Source organism: Herpailurus yagouaroundi, unplaced genomic scaffold (assembly GCF_014898765.1).
Source record: "Herpailurus yagouaroundi ecotype Mexico unplaced genomic scaffold, PumYag 160, whole genome shotgun sequence".
Classification (NCBI taxonomy): Eukaryota; Metazoa; Chordata; class Mammalia; order Carnivora; family Felidae; genus Herpailurus; species Herpailurus yagouaroundi.
This window is the reverse complement of record NW_024412401.1, coordinates 4250045-4262788: the sequence shown is the minus strand read 5'-3', so window position 1 is coordinate 4262788 and position 12744 is coordinate 4250045. Positions and strand designations below refer to the sequence as shown.

At 36.9% G+C, this 12744-nt stretch overlaps 1 protein-coding gene across 9 annotated transcripts in view; it reads right to left on the bottom strand.

The window, feature by feature from the left end:
- CCDC171 (coiled-coil domain containing 171) overlaps nt 1-12744 on the bottom strand; it is a 309506-nt gene that overhangs the window by 145876 nt on the left and 150886 nt on the right. The window lies entirely within an intron of this gene.

Sequence of the window (12744 nt, the reverse complement as noted above, 5' to 3'; positions counted from 1 at the left end):
TTTTACAACGACAATTACTTATTTCCCCACAGAATTTCGGTAATCATCCCTCTCACATAATGGACTTAAGGTCCCAGCATATCCAACATGGCCTGCTTACTGCTAGATTCATCAGGTCTGTAATTAATAATTGTGTTTAATGTTGATAAATAAAATTGTCAGTGCACTGTCTACTAATTGGTATTCCAGATAATGGTTAATAGGTTTATTTATGCCTTAATAAAAGTCATGTAATTTAGTTTTCCCTCTGCTAGGCAGGTCTTAATCTGTCGTTACTTGTTTTATGATACTATCCATGTAAAATGACAAGCATGGAGAGATTATTTAAATTAGGGGCGCCTGGGTGGCGCAGTCAGTTAAGCGTCCGACTTCAGCCAGGTCACGATCTCGCGGTCCGTGAGTTCGAGCCCCGCGTCGGGCTCTGGGCTGGTGGCTCGGAGCCTGGAGCCTGTTTCTGATTCTGTGTCTCCCTCTCTCTCTACCCCTCCCCCGTTCATGCCCTGTCTCTCTCTGTCCCAAAAATAAATAAAAACGTTGAAAAAAAAATTTTTTTTAATTCAGTAGTATGCCTTTCTACATTTCCAGAGTCTCTGCTGTTGGAATTAATTTAAATATACACAAAAAGTATATCTGGCCAGTTTTATCCAATAGAAAAAAAATGCTTTATAATTCTAAGAGTACATATGGTTCAACAATGAATAGCAACATTGGCTGAGAAGGTAATCAATCAGTGGTTTTCTAAGTCAGAAAGAACAATATCACAGAGGCCCTGTGTTCAAAAATGTGAGGCTTGTTTTATTCCTTTATTCCTCAGTAGACAAAAGGAAAGATAAACTTTTAAATTATACAGCAGTCAGATTTTGGAAACCACGTTGCCTAGAAGTTACACATAAAATAAAAATTGTAAATTGGATAAAAGTATAATATCCTCCTTGTATAATTTATTTTTATCAGTTATCGATGCACGGACTTCTAAGAACATAAGGTGATATAAGTTTAATTCTGTATACCTCTCATAAACATCCTGAGAATCCCACTGACAGAGGCATATGAAGTGTTATTAAAATACACAGTTCCTTTGTTATCAATCAATTGTTTAAATAAGTCATGAATAAAAAAGAATTCAGTAGCTTCATATAACAATTAACATATAATACAGCACACATATTTAAAAGAATTGCTAAACTATTATTTAATAGGTCGCTGTTGAATGAATAAAATTTATTTTACCTATAACATTCAATATAAAACATCATTCCAGTGCTTAATATATGTATTCCCTGTTTCTCAACTGGCTTTGCAGGGACTTCAGTCTGTCTTTTGTTATCTCGGTAAACTCTGTATTTTGCACTGTGCCAGTCTAGAATATATGGATATTTTGTATGTTTGTTGGATTAATTATATTTTTTACTTTCATAGCAGTTGCGACAATGCAGAATGCAAGAATGCATTCAATAATACCAAGAAAAATTAATTAATATTAACTTTAATAATATGCCAAAAGTTATTCTTTTTAAAGAAACAAGATAAAAGTTCATCATTTTGGGAAATTTTCAGGTATATCAAAGCAATAAAATTTTCACAAAGAGCCTTTGAAAGCAAAAACTAACTACAATTAAATTTTAATGAAGAGCGGTTTTTTACTATATCATAGAAATGTGTTTGTGTAGATACTAACCACTCTGAGAGGTAACCTTAAGTGACAATATAATTCTCCAAGGCATTCTTCTGAATTTTTAAGAAGTGGGAAAGAGGCATACACTCTAGTTCCTCACTTCTCTCAAGGAATTACAGAAAGAACACTCACTAAATAATTTATACTTTGATGAGTAAGAAGTGTGTTTTTATAACATACTTCACATTATACAGTATACAGTACAATTAATTCAACACTAAATAAATGAAGAAACAAAAAAATCCTCTAGTGACATAGTTGTAGTTATGTGTATAATGATACAGAAATAAGAGACAAAAATAAGGTCACTAAAATTTCTCATGTCTAAACTTGTCTAAACTGTTTAAATGTTTGTTACATTTAACAAATTCTTGTTTATGTAAAATACATGTATTAATCACTTCCCCTCTCTTTTATAGCATGTGTCTTTTGAGAAAGAAGAAGACTCTATTGGACTTTTTACAATAGCAAAGGCAATATCTACACTTAAAATCTTTAAAACAAATTCATAAATGGGGCGCCTGGGTGGCTCAGTCGGTTGAGCATCTGACTGCCTCTCAGGTCATGATCCCGTGGGTTCAGGCCCCGCATCGGGCTCTGTGCTGACAGCTCAGAGCCTGGAGCCTGCTTCGGATTCTGTGTCTCCCTCTCTCTGCCCCTCCCCCACTCACACCCTGTCTCTCTGTGTCTCAAAAATGAATAAATGTTAAAAAAAATTAAAACAAATTCATAAAGAATTGTGCTTTTTTTTTTTAAGTTTATTTATTTATTTGTTTGAGAGAGAGAGAGAGAGACTGAGCACATGAGCAAGGGAGGGGCAGAGACAGAGGGTGAGAGAGAGAATTCCAAGCAGACTCCTCACTGCCAGCACAGAGCTCAAAGTGGGGCTCAAACTCACAAAACGTGATATCATAACCTGAGCCAAAGCCAAGAGCTTAACTTAACTGGCTGAGCCACCCAGGTGCCCCAGTTATCAACCTATTTTAAGTCTGATTATTAATGTATTCAATGCAAGACAGTACATTTAAAATACAGACTAAAGTTAATTTTTTTAGAAGATATAGCCCAGTGAAAGTTTTTTGCTTAGCCAAAGAACATTGAACTACAAGGTGATCTCGAGAAGGCACCATATATGCCATATTGAACATCAAAATTGTTTTGTACTTAAAAACAATGAAAATCCCAACTCACAAATATATACTGCTGCAAAGGTAATTAAATCACCCACAGTTCACTTTACAAATATAGGTAGGCTTGGGGCACATGGGTGGCTCAGTCAGTTAAGCACCCAACTTTGGCTCAGGTCATGATCTCACAGTTTGTGGGTTCAAGCCCCACATGGAGCTCTGGGATGACAGCTCAGAGCTTGGAGCCTGCTTCAGATTCTGTCTCTCTCTCTCTGCCCTTCCCCACCTGTGTGTGTGTGTCTCTCTCTCTAAAATAAACATTAAAACACTTTTTAAAATATACATATATATAGGTAGGCTACTCTCAAAACAAAACAAAACAAAAACAAACAAGAACAACAACAAAAGCTGCCAGAATTCTCTAGGGAGAAGAAAAAAGAGAGAGAGAGAGAGAGAGAGAGAGAGAGAGAGAGAGAGAGAGAGAGAAGCAAACCAAGAAACAGACTCTTAACTATAAAGAACAAACCAATGGGGGTGCCTGGGTGGCTTACTAGGTAGAGAGCATCCAGCTCTTGATTTTGGTTCAGGTCTTGATCTCAGAGTTCGAGCCCCACATCAGGCTCCACACTCAAAGTGCAGAGCCTGCTTGGGATTCTCTCTCTCTCTCTCTGTCTCTCTCTCTGTCTCTCTCTCTCTCTCTCTCTCTCTCTCTGCCCTTCCCCTGCTCTTGCTGTCTTTCTCTGTCTCTCTCTCAAAAAAAAAAAATAAATAAATAAACTTAAAAAAAAAGAACAAACTGATGATTACTGAAGGGGAGTTGGGCAGGGGAATGGGCTAAATGGATGATGAGTGATGGGTATTCAGGGGGGCACTTGTGATGAGCACCGGCTGTTGTATGGAACTGTTGAATCACTAAATTCTACACCTGAAACTAGTATTACACTGTATGTTAACTGACTAGAATTTAAATTAAAACTAGGAAAGAAAAAAAAAAAAGCACCAGAAGTCTCCAAAGCTTTCTTTTTTTTTTCAAAATTTTATTTAAATTCCAGTATTTCTAGACATAGTGTGACAAGTTTTTTATCCGAAAGTCAGGGAGTTCATCTTTGGCTTACTCAATATATTCAATACAATTTAGATCTTAAAGAAAAAGGATTGTGAATCCATAGCTCAAATCTGATGCTACGTATTTGAAAGTTGCTGAGAGTATATCCTCTCATAGTTCTTCTCACAGGAAAAAAAAAAAAGAATTTGTGACTAGGTATGGTTAACCAATGTTACCTAGGGGCACCTGAGTGGCTCAGTCAGTCAGCCATCTGACTCTTGCTTTCAGCTCAGGTCATGATCTCATGGTGGTGAGATAGAGCCCCACGTCAGGCTCCACACTGACAGTGCAGAGAGTGCTCGGATCCTCCCTCTCCCTCTTCTCTCTGCCCCTTCCCTGCTCATGTTCCTGGTCTCTCTCAAAATACATGAATAAACTTTAATTTTTAAAAAAAATGTTAACTAGACCTGCTATAGTGACTATTTAGCAATAAATATTAATGTTGAATCATTGTTATACACCTGAAATTAATATAGTATTGTATGTCAATTATGCCTCATTTTTTAAAGAAGTGGCCGGCATACGGGGCACCTGGGTAGCTCAGTTGGTTAAGCATCCGACTTCGGCTCAGGTCATGATCTCACAGTTGGTGAGTTCCAGCCTCGCATTGGGCTCCGTGCTGACAGCTCAGGGCCTGGAGCCTGTTTCAGATTCTGCGTCCCCCTCTCTCTCTGCCCCTCCTCTGCTCGTGCTCTCTCTCTCTCTCAAAAATAAATAAACAGTAAAAATAAATAAATAAATAAAAAGTGACTGGCATATAATAGATGCTCAATAAATACTTATTAAATGAATGAAAAGAAACTGAAGCTATGAAGATAGAAGGAACTTAAGTACTTTGTTTTAGGAGTTTTCCCCCCAGTTTTATTGAGAAATGATTAACATACATCACTGTGTATGTATGGTTTAAGGTGTAGAACATGATGGTCTGATTTACATATACTGTGAAACAATTACCACAATAGGTTCAGCTAACATCCATCATCTTGTATAGATACAATAAAAAGGAAAGAAAGAAGAAAAAACAAAAACGTTCTCCTTGTAAGAATGGGAACTCCTGGGATTTACTCTCTTAACACCTTTCCTATACCCCACACAGTAATGTTAACTGTAATCACCATGCTATACACAACATCCCCAGGACTTATTTATCTTATAAATGTAAATTTGTACCTTTAACCACTTCCTCTGATTTCCCCTCATCCTACCTTCCAGCTCTGGTAACCACAAGTCTTATTTCTTTGTCTTTGAATTTGGTTTTTGGTTTTGGTGAGGGGGTATTCAGACATAAGACAGATTGCACAGTATTTGCCTTTCTCTGACCTATTTCCTTTTTTTTTTCTGACCTATTTCCTTTAGCATAACACTTTCAAGGTCCATCCACATTGCTGAAAATGGTAGGATTTCCTCATTTTTTATGGCTAAACAATATTGTATATACACCATAATTTCTTTATCCACTCATCTGTCAATGGACACTTAGCTGTTTATATATATTGGCTGTTGTAAATAACACTATGAACTGGCAGGTGGGGAGCAGATATCTTGTCAAGTTAGTGTTTTCATTTCCTTTGGATATATTCCCAGAAGCGAAATTATTGGGGGCACCTATGTGGCTCAGTCGGTTGAGCGTCCAACTCTTGGTTTCGGCTTAGGTCATGAGCTCATGGTTCGTGGGTTCAAGCCCCATTGTCAGGCCCCGTGTTGGCAGCATGGATCCTGCTTGGGATTCTCTCTCTGCCCCTCCTCTGCTCACTCTTTCTCTCTCTCAAAATAAATAAATAATCCTTTAAAAAAAAAGAAGAAGCAAAACTGCTGGATCATATGGTTGCTCTATTTTTAGTTTTTTGAAGATCCACTATATTGTTTTTCATAGCGGCTATATCAATTTACAATCACACCAACAGTGCACAAGGATTCAGTTTTCTCCACCTCCACACCAGCATTTGTTATCTCTTGTCTCTCTCTCTCTCTCTCTCTCTCTCCATATATATATATATTTAAGTAAATCTGTACACCCAACATGGGGCTTGAACTCACAACCCCGAGATATATTTAAGTAACCTCTACACCCAACATAGGGCTTGAACTCACAACCCTGAGATCAAGAGTCACATGCTCTTCTGACTTAGCCAGCCAGGCGCCCCGTTATCTCTTGTCTTTTTGATGATAGTCATTTTAACAGGCATAAAATGACATCTCATTGTGGTTTTGACTTGCATTTCCCTGCATGACTATTGATGTTGAGCATCTTTTCATGTACCTGTTGGCCTTTGGTATATCTTCTTTGGGAAAATAGCTATTTGGGTCCTTTGCTCATTTCTTTAATTGGGTTATTGGGGTTTTTTGGATTGAATTATATCCATTCTTTATATATTTTATATATTAACCCCTTATAAGACATACGGTTTGCAAATATTTTCCCACTCTGTAGTTTGTCTTTTCACTTTGTTGACAGTTTCTTTTGCTGTACAGAAGCTTTTTAGTTGAATGTAGTCCCACTTGTTAATTTTTTATTTTGTTGCTTGTGCTTTAGTGTCAGATCCAGAGAATCTGGATCAAGACCTATGTCAAGGAGCCTTGTTTTCTTCTAGAAGTTTCATAGTTTCAGGTCTTATATTTAAGTTGTTAATCCATTTCAAGTTAATATTTGTGTGTGTGGTCCAGTTTCATTCTTTTACATGTGAATATCCAATTATCCCAGCACCATTATTGAAGACACTATCTTCACTCTGTTGAGTATTCTTGGCTCCCTTGTCAGATATCAGTTGACCGTATGTGCTTGGGTTTCCAGTTTATGCTTTTGGCTCTAGATTCTGTTCTATTGGTCTATTTGTCCAGTTTTATGTCAGTACCATACATTTTGATTACTATAGCTTTATAGTATAACTTGAAATCAGGAAGTCATGACGCCTCCTGCTTTGTTCTTCTTAAGATTTCTTTGCCTTTTTGGAGTCTTTTGTGGCTATACATTTTGGCTTTTTCTACTTCTACTAAAAAAAAAAAGCCACTGGAATCTCGATAGGGATTACATTGAATCTGTAGATGGTTTTTGGTAGTATGGATATTTCACCAATATTAATTCTTCTAACCCATGAGCACAGGATACCTTTCCATTTATTTGAGTCTTCTTTGATTTCTTTCATCAATAACTTCTAGTTCTCAGATTAGAGACCTTCCCTTCCTCGGTTAAATTTTTTTTTTTTGTATTTTTTTTCAATATATGAAGTTTATTGTCAAATTGGTTTCCATACAACACCCAGTGCTCATCCCAAAAGGTGCCCTCCTCAATACCCATCACCCACCCTCCCCTCCCTCCCACCCCCCATCAACCCTCAGTTTGTTCTCAGTTTTTAAGAGTCTCTTATGCTTTGGCTCTCTTCCACTCTAACCTCTTTTTTTTTTCTTCCCCTCCCCCATGGGTTTCTGTTAAGTTTCTCAGGCTCCACATAAGAGTGAAAACATATGGTATCGGTCTTTCTCTGTATGGCTTATTTCACTTAGCATCACACTCTCCAGTTCCATCCATGTTGCTACAAAGGGCCCTATTTCATTCTTTCTCATTGCCACGTAGTACTCCATTGTGTATATAAACCACAATTTTTTTTATCCATTCATCAGTTGATGGACATTTAGGCTCTTTTCATAATTTGGCTATTGTGGAGAGTGCTGCTATAAACATTGGGGTACAAGTGCCCCTATGCATCAGTACTCCTGTATCCCTTGGGTAAATTCCTAGCAGTGCTATCGCTGGGTCATAGGGTAGGTCTATTTTTAATTTTTTGAGCAACCTCCACACTGTTTTCCAGAGTGCCTGCACCAATTTGTTCCTCGGTTAAATTTATTCCTAAACATATTATTGTTTTTGATACGCTTGTATATGGAATCAATTTCATTATTTCTTTTTCAGAAAATTCATCAGTAGTGTCAGGAACTCCTTTGAAAGAGTTCTGAAGTGTTTCCAGGTGTTTGCAGATTGCTCTTTCAAAGAAATAACAGAGAATTTTGTATTTGGGGAATACTAGAAAAAATATAAACATGAAGAACATAGAAGCTCACTTGAATGGATGAGCAACTATTAGGTGCAAAGCTGTTCTGACACTTATCCAGAAAACTTGCACCAGCATCCATGTGTACACAGAAGACCACAATTACATGTCACATATGTGACAGGTCTCATGATTACTGGTTAGCAAAGATGAGCACAGGCTGTATCTGGAGATAGCTGCAACAACTGTATTACAATGGGAAAACATCAGTGATTTCTATCAGTAACAAAGTCACTGTACAGCTAATATTAGCATAGTCTGTCATCACCACTCATAATTGAAGGAAATGTCAAAGTTCGGTTAGTGGTTAGTAAAACAAGATGCAATTTTTTCCATCCAAATCCACTGACGCACCCCTATCCCTGCTCCCAAATTCTGACCATGGACCCTTTTGAGAAGGGTTCTGTGAGCCCAAGGTTAAAAGACCTCTTATCTAAGGAATATGCCACCCAATTATAAATCTATATCCTTTAGCGTCTGCCTCTGTGTCAACGTAAATAATAAGAAAGCTGCATAGGGAACTGTAATATAACACTATGCCCTCAGTTTTCACTGAAGATGAATATAAGTAACACTGACAAGAAAAAAACTTCTGCATCTTCTACAAAGTAGCTTTTAGAGATAGAAACTGTGATGTTATTCAATATTTCCAATTTGATAATCCATGTAGTAAGCTTCTCCTAAGGTTTAGCAGCAAAAATAGTTTTTTCCATATATTTGGAGACAGAGAGCATCTCACATCTGGGGAACAGCAAGCAATTCTGTTCAGCTAAATTGCAGGTTTATTAATGAGAGTACTGGGAGGTGAAGCTATACAAATAGATGAGAATCAGTTCAAGAAGGGTCTTGTATACCTTGCCAAAGAGTTAATTCATACAATAAGAAATGAGGAATAATGCTGTTGCTGATACTGAGGCCAAAGATATGCAATAGCTCAAGCACTGTTTACATGCATTAACTCATTTAACCCTTACAACAGCAAATGAGATGACATTAGTATGACAGCCATTAAAAATAAGAAAAAAGTAACAATGAAAAATGACTACAAAATGATCCAGTCACATTGAAATACATACAAAACAACTTGAAAGATGTACATATCAATACTGATCATATTCTTAGAGATTACAAGAAATTTATATTTATTTCCTCATACTCTTCAAGGCTTTATAAATGTTTACAATACACTCGTGCTACTTGCTACTTCCTTGTTACTTCTACAACCCTCCTCCAAATTATTTCTTTGCTAAATATGAGATAGATGATAGATAGATAGATAGATAGATAGATAGATAGATAGAATGGCAGTGTATCTAAGAATGGACACCCATTAGTAGGTTAAAAGGGGAACACCTGTGGGGCACCTGGATGGCTCAGTCGGTTGAGCGTCCTACTTCAGCTCAGGTCATGATCTCACACTCCGTGAGTTTGAGCCCTGCGTCAGGCTCTGTGCTGTCAGCTCAGAGCCTGGAGCCTGCTTCAGATTCTGTGTCTCCCTCTTTCTCTGTCCCTCCCCTGCTCATGCTCTGTCTTTCTCTGTCTCAAAAATAAATTAATAAAAACATTAAAAAAATTTTTTTAAACTAAGGGGGGAACACCTACAAAAAATATGGAGCTAAAGCAATAGTGATGAGGCTAGAATAAAAAGTGGACTAATAAAATATGTAAAATATAGAGCATAAGAGTAAGAATAAGAGTAAGTTAGGGAGACTCCCAGGTTTCTTTTTTTTTTTTTTTTTCAGTTTATTTATTTTGAGAGAGAGAGACAGAGACAGTATGAGCAGAGGAGGGGCAGAGATGGAGAGAGAGAGAACCCCAAGCAGGCTCCACACCATCAGCGCAGAGCCTGACATGGAGCTCAAACTCACAAAACTGTGAGATCATGACCTAAGCACAAACAGACACTTAACTGACTGAGCCACCCAGGCTCCCCGACTCCCAGTTTCTATTTTAACAACTACTTGGTGGATGTCCACACCTATTACAAAGACAGAAAATTTAGAAGGGGGTTTAGGGACAAAGAAGATGATTAAATTTTGGAACATGCTGAGTGTGAGGTGTTTTTAGGATACCCACAGAAAGCTAGATATAGAGTTTAAGCATGACAGGGAGGTAGCCTCCAAAACCTCAGAATTTCTGCTGTGAGTAGAGTGTCTTTGTTATTCAAGGTGGGCCCACAGGACCACACTTCATAGCTCATATTAATGGGCTGACTCATGGTGGGCATCTCATACTTTATGCTAACAACATGACTAAAGGTAAGGACTGGCCATGTCAGAAAGACCAACAATGTGATTAGAGGTTGGGGGCTTTGAGCCAAGGTAACATCAGCTCAACCTCCACAGAGGGGAAGGGAGCTGGAGACTGAGTTCAGCAACACAGCCAACAATCCAAATAATCATGTTCATATACTGAAGCCTCAATAGGATTCTGGACATTGAAGTTCCAGTGAGCTTCCCAGGTTGGTAATACTCCATATGTACTGTCATAAATCGATAGCAGGAGGCTATCTTGTCCCAAGGACAATGGAAGCTTGATGCCTGGAATCCTAGACTTTACCCTATGCATCCCTTCCTTTGGGTCTAAATTGTTTCTGTTGGCTATAATAAAAATGTAATCCTAAATACAGCACTTTCTTGAGTTCTAGGAGTTTCTAGCAAATTATGGAACCTGAGAGAATTCATAGGAGCTCCTTAACTCATAATCAGCTGGCGTGAAGTGAAAGTGGCCCCAGGAACTCTTAAATTTGTAGGTGGGGTCTGAAGTAAGAACAATGTGGGGACTGTTCCCTCTGCCGGTGCAATTTAGCTGGACACCTTTGCATTGTATGACTCCATTTTTATGAAATGCTTGAAAAGACAAAATTACAGTGACAGCAAAAAGACTAGTGGCTACCTTGAGCTAGGAGTATGTAGGGGTGACTTCAAAAAAGGTAAAGAAAATGTTCTATATATTTTCTAGTATACATTCTAGCATATACATTTTTTTAACTATTCAATTTTACAGCTAAATGATTAAACTTTATTATACATAAATCATATCCCAATAAATCTGACTTAAAAAGAAGAGACAGAGAATTCTATGTCTGATATTATTGAGAATGTTAGTCACTCTATCACAATGTCCCTTTTGGTTAAGAGCTACAGGACAAATTCCTATCTATTCTTAGTCCAAGGACATTTTTATTTCTTCTAAATTTCTGGTTTTTCTTTAATGACATCATTGACAATTGAATCCTGAGACCTGAATTTGAACACAACTATGCAGGCCATCATAACTGGCTTTTTCAACACCATTCCTGGTTCAAATTTGCTTCCACTTTCTCTTACTCAAGTTTTAATGATTATCATACAGTCATATTTTACAGGTACCTTTAAATGGCCATAATTTTCTTCTAGAACAAGGTGGTGGTAAAATAACATTTCTAAATGCATATCTAGTATTTTACTATAGATTTGAGAGGAAATTTTTTCCTCCATTCTTTTACAAATATCTGAAAAACTAATTATGCTGCTTTGTTGGATAACATCTGGATTCACAACCCACCCTTCTAAGAAAAGGCTTCAGGCTCTTAGAATTTTCCTGCAAAGTACCTATAAATTGCAAAATATGCTGAAGGCTCACCTATATTTCTTAAAATAATTTTGATTTTGTATACTATTTTAACATTATTAACAAATACACGCTATGGAAGTTGTGACACTGGAATTTTACATAGTCATCGGCATTCTCAATGAGAAATTACCCATTCAAAAATTGTTCTTAAAAATTATGATAGGCAAGTAAAATTTTAATTTGAAAAACAAAGTATGTGTCCACTGTAAAATTATTTCATCTTTCCTGTGCACCTGAAATTTTTGATAATAAAATGTTTGAAAAAATATGGGAACATGTTAAGGTAATAATAATAAAGAAAATCAAAAAATTAGAAGAAAATTCAATAAATCAAATGTGGATCCCCAAAATAGACACTTGTAACTGAAGTATCAAAAATGATACATACAAAAGTCTCTACATGTACTTGTTCGAATTTCAGATATAAGTTGAAGTTGTATAAATAACAAAGCCCTCCAAGTTGCTTCTTCTCAAACTTTACTGTGCATGTAAGTCATCTGAGGACCTTATTAAAATGTAGATTCTGATTGAATAGTTCTGGAGTAGAGTCTGAGATAATGCATATCTTTTTTTGTTGTTGTTCTGAGATTAGGCATTTCTAACATATTCCTCGTTAATGCTGATGTTGTTGGTCCACAGACCACACTTGAAGTAAGAATGCTCTTTTTATTATTTTTTAGGAATCAATAAAACACTAGTTTTAAAATATATATAAAATAACTACTTATTAACAGAAATATCTTCATTTTGCTTTGAACTTCCTACATGTGAAACCTCAGTGTTATGCCAAATACAACCCAGATTTCTAAGTTTTGCCTGAAAGAGTTGTTATGACCTCTACAAAGTTAACTCAAAGTAACAATGAAAGAAACTTCTGAGTAGTCATAGCAGGGGCATGTATACTGAGGTCGTCTATCTTCTGGATAATTATGATTCAACTATGGAGGAAATATGTAACAGAATGTATGAACTTACTATTCATATCCATCTACTATTTATTCAGAGATTATTCCATGCAAATCAGCGCACTTGCTTCTAAAGAAATTCAGGCTAGACCAGACATACGAAATGTTCAGCTATCTAAAGAGTTCTTCAGTCCATTCACATAATGATTGATATCCCAGCTCTTCAGTGGAAGTAACGTTCTCCCCTGTTTGAGGTAAATGATCTCTTGCA